Here is a 16,597-nt window from a genome sequence, read left to right as displayed (position 1 = left end):
TAATATATACTTATAAATAATAATATTATGAGGTAAAATCATACTAGTAGCAAGTATCCAAATTTTATTCACTCTGTTATTAAATGCATTGAGGTTTTTTCTTTTTACTTTAATTATATATATTATATATTGCTAGTGTTAGTGTGTGTATGTTTGTGTGTGTGTGTTGTGTTTTGTTTGTGAGAGTTTGGGTATACTCTTGGAGGTCAGAGCACAACTTTCAAGGAAAATGTCTTCTTCTCACCTGGGATCCTCTGATTGAACGCAAATAATTAGTGTATGACCGTACTCCAGAAGACGCAAAAAGCAGCTGAAAAAGTCAGATGCAGATATTTGTACCCAATCAATGGACAAAAGCTGCCAAACCCTACAGTTGAATTAGGGAAAAGCTAAAAGAAGTTGAGGAGGAGGGTGACTTTGTATGAGGACCAGCAGTCTCAATTAACCTGGGCCACTGAGATTTCTTAGACCATGTATCACTAATCAGGCAGCATACATCAACTGATATGAGACCCCTAACACATACACAGCAAAGGACTGATGGTTTAGGTTCAGTCAGAGGAGATGCACCTAACCCTCAAGATACTGAGGGCTCTAGGGAGTTTAGAGGTCTGGTGGCATGGGGTGAGGAGTGGGAACATCCTCTTGGAGACAAGGGTAAGGGGAGGAGGTATGGGATGTGGAACAGTTGGAAGGTGGAACAAAGGGGAATAAAATCTGGAGTGTAGAAATAAAAGAAAAAATAAATAATGATAATAAAAATATATAAAATATGCTTTGAACACATGGCCTTAAAATTTATGAATTCACTTTTCACCTTCCCTTTTGTTTTTTAGACAGTTTCACGTATAGATTCATTTCATGTTAAATACATGATTTTATGTGTCTATATATAATATAAGATTAACAAATAAGAGAAAACATGTAATGTTTATCTTTCTGAGACTGACTTTATTTGATTGTTATGATAATATCAAGCTATAACATTTTCCTGCAAAATGATATTATTTAATTCAGTTTATGCCTAAAAAAAATCCATTGTGTAACTGTACCAAGTCTTCATCTATTTCTCGGTTGATAGACATCTAGGTAGGTTTCTTGCTCAACTATTCTGCATATGTACAGTAAATGTTATTATGCAAATATTTCTTGGGTATGATGACTTAGTGCCCTTTAGATGAATGTCTTCGAATAGGCCATAGGGAACGTTTATTTTTAGTATTTTTAAGGAACTTCCATTCCAATTTTGACAGTAGCTAGTTTAAATAACATTCCCACAATCAGTATACAAAACCTCCCTTTCAAAATATGTTTGTAATTATATTTCAATACTTATTGGAAATTATTAGAATGCTTTCTTACCATAAAACAAGGAAAAGACAAAGCTGGTTAATGATTTTATTTGTGAGTTTTAACAAATGTTAAATGTAATTGCCATTTTAACTGATTGCTTTCAACACTACAGAAACAAACCTCCATCAGGCTTGACAAAACATTCATGACTGGAGATTTCAGGAAACAGTGCCATTGAAAGCAAAACAAATACTGAAAACCAAATATAAATTTGTCTTAAGCCAGAATGAGGGACTAATTAAAGCAAATAAAAATGTTGACTTGACAATGATTTTTGAATTGGTTTGTGAAGACAATGTCATTGGCTTGGCAAATTAGTGAAACTTAAGATTATGCAAGAATGAATTTATGACCCCTCTCCAACGTTTATCTATACACTCTCATTTACCCAATAATCATGTTCTTTTCAACTTCTATGACAGTCTCTTGATTTTTATGAGAAATTCATAACTTGACATCATAGAAGTTCTAGAAGATGATAAAGTATACCAAACTTTGCTGTAGATCACAGAACCTGGCATAGGAACAGCATGAAATTCCATTGACTTCTAATAGTTCATAGAGTTTAATGTCCAGTCTTTTAGTATTTAGTCACAAGATAGGACTGTGACTGGCAAGTTTTTGGGCTAAGGAGACTATGCCATGGGTCTTTATTTCTAATTAACTTTAATCTTTGCAAATCCATGAATTCAGGTTCAGCAAAGAGATGATCATTTATATAATCACAGCTGAGTGTTTAGTAAGAATGCAAAGATCCTTTCAAAATGCAAATCTGATCCTTCAGAAATCCTTTAGTGGCTCCCCATTGACTCCATGACAAAATTATGTCTTTTAGCATAATACACAAGTTATGTGCATGGACTTATGTCTCCCTAGTATCAGGTCTCCTAACTGTTAGATAAAAATATTCCAATTCTACTGATTTACTTGTAACTTTCCACGCTGCCACATACTCTTCTCCGTAGGCATTTCCATAAACAGTAGCTTGTTTTAATTTAATTTCCTATCATCTGTATTTGGTTTCACATTTCGGTTCACTCCATACTCCTTTTCAGGTTTTTACATAGCCTCATCTCTGACATAGGACTAATGTTTCTACTGTGGCACTTACTACTTTTGGTGATAGTCATGGATCTGAACCTCCACTTTCCTCAGTAGCTCAGAAATTAATATCCAGAAATATATGTTTTGAATCTCCTTCCACATCCATTACCATAGTACGAAAAGAGGCAATTAAGTAAAAGAATAATGCTTGAAAATTTGTTTGCATTTATATCTAATAAAAAATCATTGAGGCAGGGATGTTAAAACTTATTTATTTAAAGAGAGATATTTTATGACTTTTAATTTATTTTTAATATTAATTAATTAATTATTGTATTTATTTATTTACATCCCAAATGTTACCTCCTGCTTCTGGTTCCTTCTTGCAGAGTTCTCCTTCCCCCTCCACCATCCCCTTCACCTCTGAGAGGGTACCCTTTTGCATTGCCCCTCTCTGAAGCATCAAATCTCTACAGGATTAGGCACATCCTCTCCTACTGAGGCCAGACAAGGCAGTACTCTGTTACATATGTGTTTGGGGCCTCAGACAAACTCATGTATGCTCTTCGGTTGGTTGTTTAGTCTCCCAGTGGTCCAGGTTAGTTGACACTGTTAATGTTTCTATTGGAGTTGTTAATATTCATATTGGAGTTTTCATCTCCTTCAGATCCTTCAATTCTTCCTCTAACTCCTCCATATGAGCCTCCAATCTCTGTTCAATGGTTGCATGTGAATATTTGCATTTGTTTTGGTCAGCTGCTGGTAGAGCCTCTCAGATGACAGCCATGCTAAGCTCCTGTCTGTAAGTACAGCATACCACCAGTAATAGTGTCAGTATTTGGTGCCCACCATGGATGGATCTCAAGCTGGGTAGTTTATTAATCAGCTAATTATCTCAGTCTCTGCTCCATTTTTGTCCCTACATTTCTTGTTGGGTGACATGGCCAATGAGAAACAGAATTAGAATACAATATAACAATATAACTCTTCTAAAGAGTGCTAAACAAAATAAAAAAAAGAAGCACACAAAATGAGTAAAAAGTAATTAAACATAAAATGTGGTTGATAAAAATAAAAATGATGATCCTGGGCCAAAAGGCGGAAGAATAGATGCTCCAATGTTTTGTAGTAGAGGGACTGTCCAGGTGTTCAGAGGTCTCTATAAATTGGCTAATTTTTAGAAGCTATGCTTTGTGCTTCCCACAATTATAGTTAAACTCAGTCATTCTGGATTTCTGTCGGGGTTGAAAACTTATAGCCTCATAGCCAATCCTGGCTATTTACCTTGAGAGAAAACATTTGAGTGGATGGTCGTCAGCTGACATTCATCCTAAAGCCAGGATCAGAACTAGATGTTTTAGTTAGGATAGATGACAGAGGTTCTGGTTAGTCAACAAAATGATGGACTGGGTATTAGGACTATCTTGTACCTCACTGGTACAAATCGGCATAATTATGCTCTAATTGTATTTTGAGAGAAAAGTTTCATTTTAACAGGAAGGGTGATATGTAGGAGGAGCTAAGGTGGGAGGAGGACTGAGAGGAAGAGAAGGAGTAAGAAGAGGAGGAGAAGAAGGAGAGGAGAAGCTAGGTGATGAAAGAGAGAAAGAGGGGGGAGACAGGGAGGCAGATGTTCATGTATCTCCACCAGTCAAAGATAGTTCATATATCTAGGTTGGTTAGTGGGCTACACCTCTGATTGAGCAATACCAAACTTATAAAGCCTTTGATTAACATTTTTTAAAAAATGTATAAATGCAAAAAGGAAAAGGGGGCATGGGATAGGGGTTTTCTAAGGGGAGAATGGGGAAATGGGATGGCATCTGAAGTGTAAATAAAATATCTAATAAAAAATGGAGAAAAAAATAAAAAAATAAAAATGATAGTACCAGATTTCAAAAACAGAAACTAGACATAATGAAACAAAACTTTTTAATATAATATTTTCACTAATTAAAAAAGAATTATTTATGTATGTTTAGGCTATTTACTTCCCAGTTCTCCCACACTCCTGGATCCACTTCCACCTCCCCATGAACTCTCAACTTCATCTTCTCCTTTTTGTTGTTTTAAATAACCCACTTTGTGAATTTTGTGCTGATCTATGTTTGGGTCCTCCCATTGGTGTATTGTATACCTATTAGGGTTTATGACCTTAAGAACAAAAGAAAATTGTTCCTCCTGCCCTCAGAAGCCATCAACCAGATGATTTATAATTGTAGTCCCAGGCTGAGAATGGAGAGTCTCCATTTGTTTGACTTCATTATATGCAATAAAGCAACTATACAACCTTTAATAAAACAACAACAAAAAACAAATAAACCAATGAAATTAAATTACAATCCGGTATAACATTCACAACATATTGAAAACAGATGAAATTATATTAGTAAAGTTACAGATAGTTCAACAGAAACTATGCACTATCATACAAATAAAGTAAATAAAAATTGAAAATAGTTGATTTTACTAAGATGTATGGGCTACTGTCAAGTATATGATGTGTTTGATATATGTGGAGTTCTAAATGGGTAATAAAGAACACACACACATGCACACATACACATACAAAATTAAACACATAGCTCACATAATAATCAAAGCAAATACACACACACACACACGCACACACACACACGCACGCACACACGGCAAATAATGTCAGACAATTGAAATCTCAGAGAATACAATGCATATTATAGATTAATGGTTGACAAAGTACTAGAAGATTCTCAGAAACAGATACGTTCAGAGGTTCTTAAATTAAAGACAAAAACAACATGGTATTGCAGTAACATCCTTTAATTGCTACAAGAGTGTTCATTTTAAGGTACAAATAAAAACCCCAATACATTCATCTTTGTGCATAAGAAGTCTTCCACAGACATGATATTATCAGATATAGTCAAAGTTAAAGTACACTATTACAAATTGTTGTTTGCATCTGTTCAAAGTCTGCTTACAAGGAAGTCAAGTCATTGTACCATTATCTCAGAGAACATGTTTAAACGTGTAAAGCAAAATAAGGCAGAAATAAAAACAGAAATAAATAAAACCCTAAGCAAAATTGGATAATTTCATGTGGATTTAATTAATAATATAATAAGAAAATCAACAAGTCTGAAACATTTAGGAACAAAATTTAATAATGCTGATTTATTATTAAATGCTTATTTAATAATAAAGCTTTATTATTGTCAAGAATATATATATTTACCAAAATACATCATATTTATACATTATAAAAATACCTCAGCAGTCTAAAGCTCTTCTTTGATCTCAGTAAAATGCCATAGAAGAAATTATCTAGTTCCTACATCTTGGAAGCTCAGCAATATGGTTCCAAATAATGCATGTGCCAAAGGGCAAAACAAGGGAGATTTTCTTATCATAATATTAAGAATGGAGATACATATGCACATGGACATAATGCTTTCTTTAATAAAAACACATGCTTCAGAAAGAATAGTTAAATATTAATATTCTCAATTTTAATCCACAGGAGCTAGTGAAGGCTGGCAAATAAAAACACAAGGAAGAATAAAGAAGAGCAGAAATTCATCCATGATGATTATATATTTATTAGAAATTATCCTTCAGTCCAAATCATGTTATTTGAAAGAGTTGATCATTTTGTATATTCTGCCGAGAATTACTAATACCTCTCTTCAAAGAGCTGTTCTTGAATTCTTCAGAAACATAACTGACTCAATAATACAAGTTACATTTCCAGGTCATTTCTACAGGAAAATTTTAATATGAAATGTTTGAGGATAATTACCATTTGAAGTTCATATTTTACTGGACTTGTGGGAAATTGAATGTTGAATGTGTATGATATATCTTTTGGATTGAACTTTTGGATATGAAATATCCAAAATATATAATATCCAAAATATCCATATCTTTTGGATATGAAATATCTTTTAGAAGATATTTTATATTTTAATATAAAATAATGTTTCATGTGTATTTTACATACAAAATTGTAATGGTCCATTGAGAATATGGAGTAAATTTTGTGTGCACTTTGGTAACCATAACATGAGATCAGATGCTGTGATATTGTGTAAGCTCTCAGAATTTTTGGAAGCAGAATTGAATCTTTAAACTTAATCTTAATTTTTCATTTCTCCATTGCTCAAGACAGAAAGTGACTATATTTGATAGTGTCCATACTTACAGTTTTACAATTAAAAAAGCAGATTGACCAGAACAAAAGGTTTTTTAAAAAGCAAATGAAAATACACAATTTATGGCAAATGAGGAAGAGACACTTTCTTTGGAAATATGATCACTTGAAACTTGCCCACGTCCTGGTGAGTTCCTCTAAGTCTATAAACATGTGGTCATCACTCACTGTGCTTAGTGATATTGATGATAACACTAGTAAAAATGGAGGATGTGGGTGCTGGAATGTAGCCTGTGGGTTAACAACTGACTGTTAAGAGCACTCACTGTTTTTGCAGAGACCCTGGGTTTGTTTCCTAGAATCAACATAGATATTTACAACTGCCTCTAACTCTATTTCTGAGGAAGTTGATGCTCTCTTCTGATCTCTGTAGGCACCATGAGTGTACATTGTAAACATACACACATGCAGATAGAATACCTACACAAAAAAGTGAATAAATCTTAACAAAAAAAGAAGACATGAAGTCAGGAGGAAGACAAGTAGTATTTCTAGAGGAGCTGGACAGAGGTAATGCTGTTGTTAGGATCAAAATATATTATGATTAAAAACTTAAATTATTAATAAAAATTAATATTAGAAATAGAAAACAATATAATGCCATATCTATAATTGTGAAAATGATAATTAAGATGTAATAACAAATCCTTATAATATAGATGAAAAAGACAAATTACTCAAAAACTGAATTCTTCCAGAGCTAGTCTAAGTATTTTTAAAAAATTGATCAATTGAAAATGGGAAATTATCTTAAAAACATTAACAGGAAAAAAAAAATGGGCCACATGTCTTCTCCTTTGAATTCTTCCTTCATATGATTAAGGAAGAAATAATAACAATCTTTACAAACTCTTCCTTTCAGAATAATATGGAGAAGAAAATCCCTAAGTATAGAATCTCACTGCAAGTAAAAATCATAGTATTTGAAGAGCAAAATAACTTTATTTTAATAATACTGGAGTGGTGTTCCACTAAATGATGCTTAATGCAGTTCAGAAAATAGGTTGAAAAAAACTGTGGCTTCCAAATATTAAATAATTTGAAGGTAGATTATGCACAGAAAATGTTCAGAATTTGCCCTATTGCAAATCATGGTTATTTTAGCACATGAAATACCTTAAAATGATGGTAATATCTTGAAGAGAGATACACAACCTTATTTCCCAAGGAAACCACTCTGATTAATTTTACTTTAAAATAAAGTAAATCTATTATTCTGTAAGTAAATGCAAAACCAAGAATTATTCTTCTGCATGTTTTTCTTTCCTTTGATTTAACCCAGAAATTTTTCCTTTGGCAATTCAGATAGAGATATTCTACTGCCTAAAATTTCTCTTGGCTTCCGCTTATTGGAAAAAGTATATATTCTGTACAATAGTTTTTATTTTTGTGTGTATATGGTGTGTGTGTGTCTGTGTGTATGTAACATGTGTATTCCTAAATCTGCATAAAACTGAAGAGGGCACATGATCCCCTGTAGTTGGAGTTTCAGAACCTGTTGTGTTTCTTGTGGTTCTTGAACCAGGATCTTTAGCAAACACTCTTAACTGTTGAATCATCTCTCTAGCCCTTCTTTATTTGATAGTACCACTTTGTTTGATAATATCACTCAGCACTATAAATAGTTTACATTGTTTTAAATTGAATTCTTAGACAGAATGTGATATTTTTATCTGTGATCTTCTCTTTTAACTCCTTTACTTTTCTGTATTACCTGCAATTACACATAAGCAGACTTCATGATGTTCTACAGGACGTTGAGGAGTTGTTCAATTTTCCCAGGCTGACTTTCTGTGTGTTATATTTTAATTTGTATTATTTCCTGCTTTCAACTTCCCTAGTTCCTCTTCATCCCTGTCAAACTCCCTCATAAAGTCACTTATCTGAAATCACTTATCTGGTGTGGACCATCTACATTTTACATTTGTATCTGTTTCTTGATCGCTTTTGCTTTTAAGCACACAAAAATACTAAAATAGCTCTCTTAAAAGCCTAGATTAAGATAGTATTTTTCAACATATTTTATTCTGTTTCTATTTAGCAAGTTATCTTAAGGCAAGAGAAACAGTTTCCTACTTTCTTACATTCTTTGGCTTCTATTTTTATAAGAGGTGGGGGTTTTAAATGTTATATTGAGTGTCAACCTCATGAAGTTTTCAAAGTGAAGTACTTTTTTTGGTGTGTGTGTGGGGGGGTAATGAATTGCCATTTAAGGAGAGTTCAAATATTTTGTAGTCTAAGTAATTATTTTTCCCAAGATGCTAGGTTTCTTTTATTCTTAGGCTACCAGCTAACCCCAAAGATATATCATCACTTTTTTTTTTTTCTGTATGCAGCCACTTGTCTGGCCAGGCACTCCACGGTACTCTAACTACTTTCTTATGCTTCCTCTTTCAGGTTTCTGTATTTTGTCTACACATCTTTTGTCCCTTTTTAGTGCCTCAATTCTTCTACCTTTGGATGTTTTACAAATAACCTGATATATATATATATATATATATATATATATATATATATATATATAATGTTTATTAAGGTAAAATTTAGATTTTAATTTAATTTCTCCTAGGAGTTTTGTTGGGATCTTTGCATATATACACATCTGTACACACTCACACATAAGTGTTTGCGTGTACACAGGCTTTAATAAATTTAGCCTCATTTAAGTAACAGTTAATTCTAGAACACTTTTGAATTGTAGAAAATTTGAGCAAGAATATTTTTAGAAACAAAAAGAATGAATTGAAAATCTAATAATGCTGACTTTAAAGGATACTAGAAGCTCACTCTATCAATACAATGCTATTGGTCAGACTGAGACTCTGTAAAGTTACTTAATTATCATGATTATATGAAAACATTGAGTTAGTAAAGGATTTACTCAGGAGATTCCTGGAAGCCTTCTCCCTAAAAAAATAAATGACTAAATAAAATTTAAAAAATAATTAACAAATGATGCCTCAAAAACTTTTAAAAGACTTGAAATGTCCTTGATGTTCTAGTGTCGCATATAAAACCATAGCATGTTTAAGTGTATGTATACTTTAAAAATTTTTCTCTGTTAGAGAGTTTGAAACAAAATGTTTAGTGATTATGTTTTGGTGTTTGATTTCTCTTTCTTATAAAAGTAAAATATATACTAACTGAAAGAAAAATTGAATACATTTATATCATTGTAGTCAACTTCTATGGTCTGAAAAACTTCTTACATATATAATTGCTAAGAAGTAATAAATATGAATCTTTTTATTGGATATTTTATTTATTTATTTATTGGATATTTTATTTATTTATTTCAGATGTCATCCATTTTCCCATTTCCCCTCCCTAGAGCCCCCTATCCCATCACCCCTCTTCCTTTTGCTTTTATACCATTTTAATTACATGCATGTATTAAGGTCAGTTCTAGCTTGAGGGTATAGCAATACAATAGATGCAAATAGTCAAGGAACAAGCAAGACAATAAACACAAATAGTCAAAGAACAAGCAAGGCAATAAACAAAGTTTCATAAACACTCCCATGATCACTGTTTCTAAAGGCTTATCAGGATGTCCAAAATATCTAAGCCTACTATACTAGCACCACTGCTTCTGCAATTGCTGTGACACAAGAAGTTAAGACAGCATATTTCCTGCAGATCAACATGAGGATGAAGTATCATAAATTAATACTGTTTAGTTGATTTATAGAATTCCTGATTTGGTTCAAAATAATTTTAGGAGGGAAGTTTAAGGAGAGGGTTTTAGTTGTTTCTTTAGAAAGAAATAATAAAATTAGAATCAAGACTAGAATGTTCCCCTCCTCATAAAATAGTAAGTAAAGGCTTCATAATAAGGAATACAACGAACCTTCATAAATTGCACTAAGAATAGAAATAGGTTTGGGACAAATTTGTAATCAAGAAAAAATATTCTAGGTCAGATGCAAGGATGAAGCCACAGGTGTGCTCTGCCATAAAGCAAAGTCATATGAAACTGTTGCTTAGAACTTATAATGAACTTATAGAATGAAACACTGCTTTGAACTTACTATTGACATCCTTGTATTACTCCCCCTTTGTATCACATTTTACCTATGTGGTAATTTTATAAAGAACTTTTGTCTAAGAAGATATAAAAAAAAGCTGAGAGAAGAAATAGTGTGGCTTTTGGGGCTCTGCTCCATCCACCAATTGCTTATATGTATATATGTCTCCTATATGTATAAATACATATGCCAAGATCTCTCTCTCTCTCTCTCTCTCTCTCTCTCTCTCTCTCTCTCTCTCTCCATATATATATATATATATATATATGTGTGTGTGTGTGTGTGTGTGTGTGTGTGTGTGTGTGTATGTATGTATTCAAGTATGTGTTGACCTCTGCAACAGGGTCTTGCTGTCAAGTTCTTGATAGAAACAAAGATCATTGTAAAACCCTGTAATGTTTTGGGGGAAGTTTATAGAAACTACTGGCCAACAACTCCAAAAAGTAACAAGGTATGTGTTAATGAGCTTGCTGTCTGTTGGCCTGTGATGTCTGGTAGAAGCATTGTTGAGTAACTCTATTTAAACCCTTTAAATATGTGTATGTGTAGATATATATGAAGCTTCTCTAGCATTTGATTTCCATATGACTTTCTCAAAATGTCTTTAGTGTTAATTATCCATCCCTGTGAGTTCTACTCTTCCCTCTCATCCTTCATGCCATTTAACCCATTCTTTCCCTCTATATTTTTGCTTCTTTCAATCCTACCCTGATGAACTCTTACAGATTGTCTCACCTTGATGGGTGTTGTTTCTGTCACATACATATATTTGCAGTCTAAATGCTAATATTGATACATTAGAGAAAATATGTGATGTTTATCTTTATAAGCTTGTGTTAACTCAGTTATTGTTTACAAGTCTATATATTTAATTGTAAGTTTCATACTTTCATTTTTATTAACATCTGGGAAATATTTCAATGTATGTAGTTCTTATATGAGATGGATGAGTAAGTGATAATGTCATGAGGGAAACAGGATCATTAGCATATAATGAAGGAAAATATCATATTCTATCAATAAAATTGAGTAAAAATGCCCTTTTTAAGTAAAAATGTGTCAGTTATTTTATTTTTCTGATGCTCAGTAAAGTTTAATATTTTTAAAATATTCACACTCTATTTTATAAAATACATTTTATTTCTTAAATCAGTATTTGGAATTTTCATTGTATTATTATATGAGTAAGTTCCAGAATATACCATGTGTTCATTTTATTCAAATTATATAAATAATTGAGTATCATCACCTTAGGCTGTCTTTCTCATAATTACACTGAGAACTGATGAGAGTTTGTTCTGTAAAACTTCAAATAACAACAAAGAACTATCTATTTCCTATTATGATTTGATTTAATATGAAGTATATCATCAGATTCAATATAGCTGTAATTTCAATTAAATTATAATGGCTGTGCTCAATATGTAAGACAACAAAATTTTATTGTCAAATAGAGAATCTCATTGGAAGAAAAAAATGCTAAAAAGGTGCTTTTCTAAAAATCTCAGATGCACCAAAGGAAATGTAATTTATAATATCCACTGAAAAGGATAATGATTTATGAATTTGTAAGAGAATGTTGTGCTCAGAACACATGATTAACTAAGTGAAAATTACAATATATATATGATATATATATGTATCATATATATATATGTATCATATATATATGTATCATATATATATATATATATATATATATATATATATATATATATATATATGATAGCTTTCTCTAAGTTACTGTTCATGGAGGCCCCAGAGGTCTCCATAAAACACAACCCATTGACACTTCTCTTACTAATGCTACATAATGACAGGAATGTATGGCTGTATTCCTGAAGAAACCACAACTTTGGCTTCAGAACATAAAATGCCAATCTCAAAATGACTGGGATGATTTTGCCTGTGTGCTAGATTTCATTGTGTTAAAAGATGCTATACCACATGATGGGGCAGAAAAAAATACTATCCTTACCCAATACTGTATGTAGACTACATGTGACAGTCTTGACATGACAAGCAAGATTGTTTAATGGTATAATAGTGGTACAATTAAGATGCAACTTATCCATTTCTGATCATGTGATTATATGTTTTCCCTACAGGTGAGAATTTTGTGTCTGCTATTGTGATTCTTGTCAGAAGTCCATAGATAAGGCAACCATAGTGATTTAGGCTACGAGTTTCTATTTTCATTTTTTTTTAAATGGGTAAAGTATCATTTTTTGATTATCTATGTGTATACTCATAGTCTCGTGTTTGTTGCTCTCAATTTTGTTCAAATATGATTGTGTGTGTGTGTCTCTCTCTGTGTGTGTGTGTGTGTTGACAGTAGTTAAGAGATTTGTAAGGGGTCAAATGCTGAGTATGAGGCTGATCCTTAGTCCTGAATGGGACATGTGTAATAACTCTCCCACTGCTACCACCATCAAATCTCTGAGAATGAATGTAAAATTATTAGATAGAGAGGAGAGACGTGAAATTCTGTCTTCTGGACAAGTGATATTGCTATTTCATGAGACCTGTATAAGACCAAGCCATTGCTAATTCTTGCATAATCGGTAGGTGATCACCAGATCCTATGCCCTATTGAGAAACCATGAGCAGTAGATAATATCTATTCTTTTTTTGGAGAGTTACCAGTGGTAGATTTCCCATGTTCTGATAATGGTCCTTCAACCATTCACATATAGGCAACATTAACTAAACTTACTTGATTATCATATTGAAAAATAAATCTTGGAAGCAGTGTATTGAAGTTACAGGAGTTGGAGATGGGTGAAATTGGAGCTAAGGTGGAAGGAGTAAGGAGAGGAAGAAGAAAAGAAAGAGGAGGATCTGGGGAGAGCAAAGAGGTAGGAGTATGAAGAACCATACAGGTATGGAGAGCATTCCCGGGTAACAACTTATATTTAGGTTAGCTAATTGGGAAACACTTCTAATTGTATGAGCATGTTGTTATTGAGCATTACCAAACATATAAAGCCTTTGATTAATATTTAAGCATTAGAGTTTCATTTTCTTCCTGAGCCCTGTGGATGGTGGGATGGTCTGGGCACTGCCCAGCCTTGTGGAGACAGTGTGGAAGATTGGCAAAGCTATCTCCCACACTGGCAGCTTGTGAGTGGTAGAGCTGGTGTTTCTGGCTGGCTGTTTGTAGCTGCTGTGCACGTGGCCTCTGTCCTTACTACATGACAGTTGAGCTAGGAAAACCTGCTGCCACAGCTTAGTCGGCTTGACCAGTGGCCGTTTTAAATAATTACTTCAACAGATATAATCATATTAAATTGTATTCCCAAAGAAACTACAAAAAACCCAACAAAATAACAATGACAACAACAAAACAAACAAACAAACAAACAAGTAAACAAAATCCCAAAACTCATCCAAGGCCTGAAATTCTTGCACCTTAAAGAAGAGTTTCCAATTGATTAGAAGATAAAGATAACCATGTCCTATATCAATGTGGTTAGATTGGCAGATGTTTGATGGCTTTAAGAGCATGAGGCTCATTCAACTCTCATGTGGTGTAGGTTATCTGTGAGACATGCTCAGATGGAAAGCAATTCCCCTGAAAAATAACTACTTCCTTGAAAATTAATCCTGATTTAACCTATCAGATGAAACCTGTTTTGCTCATTTAGTGATCTTGGGTATTGGGTAAACTTGGGCATTTTCTCATTCTCTCTCCATTGTGAATGGTCAGATTTTTATCATATATTGACTGTAAAACGATCTTCTTCAAACAAATCCAAGAAATATTCAATTTGAGGGATTGATTTAAGAAATAAGTATGGACTTCTCCCAATCTCTCTCTTTTTGATTATCTTGTTGTTGTTGTTGTTGAAGTGGTGATAGTGTTTGTATCTTTGTGCACTTATGCATTTGAGTGTAATGACTGTGGAAATCAGGAATGGGAATAGGATTCCATGAAGCTGAAATTAAAGGTGCCTTTGAGCCTCAGGACTTAGGTGTTAGAAAACAAACTTGGGTCCTTTGGAAGAGCAGTGAATGCTCTTAACCACAAAGTCATTCCTATAGCCTACATTGTTTTTCCCTAATTGTGAGCAAATTGCTACTGTACATGGCCAATTCCTCAGCACTCTAACAAAAACAAAAGTATATTAACAAAGAATCAAAAGAAATTCAATTAGATTTTACTCTGTAGATGATAGGTAGGTAGATAGATAGATAGACAGACAGACAGACAGACAGATAGATAGAGATAGAAATAGAGAGATAGAGAAATTGAGAGTCAGAGAGAGACATCCTCTGTATGCTTGTGGTTTTGTTTTTCTTTTTTCACTGGAAAATAATGGCAATGCATAGGTCAAGATAGGATAATGAATGAGATGTTTACTGCGTGTCTCTCTATTAATCCTTTAAAGTTACAGGCTATGTTGTCCCTTTAAAATATTGTATAGTGTAAGGGACATAGATTCTAAAGGGACGGTAGAGTCAGTAAAACAATACAAGGTACATAAAATGGTTTAATGGATGAAAGCAGAAGAAAGTGGAGAGTGATCTGCTGGCTTGAAGAGGAAACCAGAAACTTCTCAGGTTAGCTGAGGGAGTTCTTTCTCTCTTTATTCCTGTAGTGGATAAAAACAAGAGGATTAATTAAGAATCTGAGCAGAACAACATGCTTCCTATTTGTCTCACACAGCCTTGGATGACTGAGCAAAGGAACTGGATAATTACGTTCAGAATAGAAATGCATACATACAACAGGGGTGTTCTCCTAAACACAGAAGTATCTTGGGAGAAAGAGAGAAGCTAATGTGAGGACTGGCAGAAAAACTAGTCTTTCCTTATATATTAGTGCTTTACTCACTACACCACATGCTCACATGCTCACATGCACATTGTACATGCAAACGTACAGGGACACACACATATACACACATATCACAACTCACCTTCATATATTGTCGCTTTAAGGGCTGTTACTTGTGTAGCAAACTTCAAGTTTTCCTACTGACATTTCTTGTTTAAAATGAATTTATTGTCATAGAATATTTGATGCAAACTAACAAATGTAACACATAGAAACAAGATTCAACAAATTGCATTACAGGAACATTAAGTTAGAACATGACGATTGGTGTTACGTCTTGCTCTTCTATGCCATAATATTAACACAATTCTAAATTTTGGAATCATGTTTTATTTTTCTCAATTGCCTTGCTATTTTACTAGCAACATAAATATATCAAGAATCTTCCATAGCTTACATCACTCAACATATTTTTTATTATACTTTGTAAAATTCAGTTATACTTATGCTCCATTTTTAATTAGGGTATTTATCTGACCTATAGTATTAACTACTTAAATATGTCATGTTATTATTAGGCAGGATGGACATTTGTTATGTTGGAGCCTTTTGTTATGCTTCTGGTGGATAATTCTGCTGTACAAATCCCTGGATATATTTGTCTACATCTGAGGCACAAGAGAGTGTTCATCATATAAGACAAATGAACCTTGCTCTCCCTGAAGCTTTCAAATGCCAGTAGCTCCTCAATTAGTGGTATGATTTTGTACATACCTTCCTCCTTCTTTTTGGAATTTTGCCTGACTTGAACTTATTCCAGTTTGAGCATGCTTCCCCAATCATTATTAGTTCATAAGTGCAACTGCCCTGGTGTGTCTAGAAAACACTATTTTCTTGATGTTACTAAATATTTCTGGATCTCTCTTAAATCTTTCATCCCTTTTTCTTCAAATATCTCTGAGCCTTGTGGGAATGTATGCAATATGTATGTCCCATTTGGGGTGAAGTAGTCCACAGACTGTTATTTTCAATTTAGGATCTCTTCATTATATGCCATGTACTGATGAGAACTGAAAGATATTATAATCTATGAATGTAGCAATAAGTCATTAGGAGTAATTTCAATACTATGGCTATATAGTAGACTAATATTATTAAGTTCTTCCCTAGGACCTATGACTAACCAGATACAGGTTTTTG

This window comes from Arvicanthis niloticus, chromosome 4 (assembly GCF_011762505.2).
Source record: "Arvicanthis niloticus isolate mArvNil1 chromosome 4, mArvNil1.pat.X, whole genome shotgun sequence".
NCBI lineage: Eukaryota > Metazoa > Chordata > Mammalia > Rodentia > Muridae > Arvicanthis > Arvicanthis niloticus.
Note: the sequence above shows the minus strand (reverse complement) of the source record.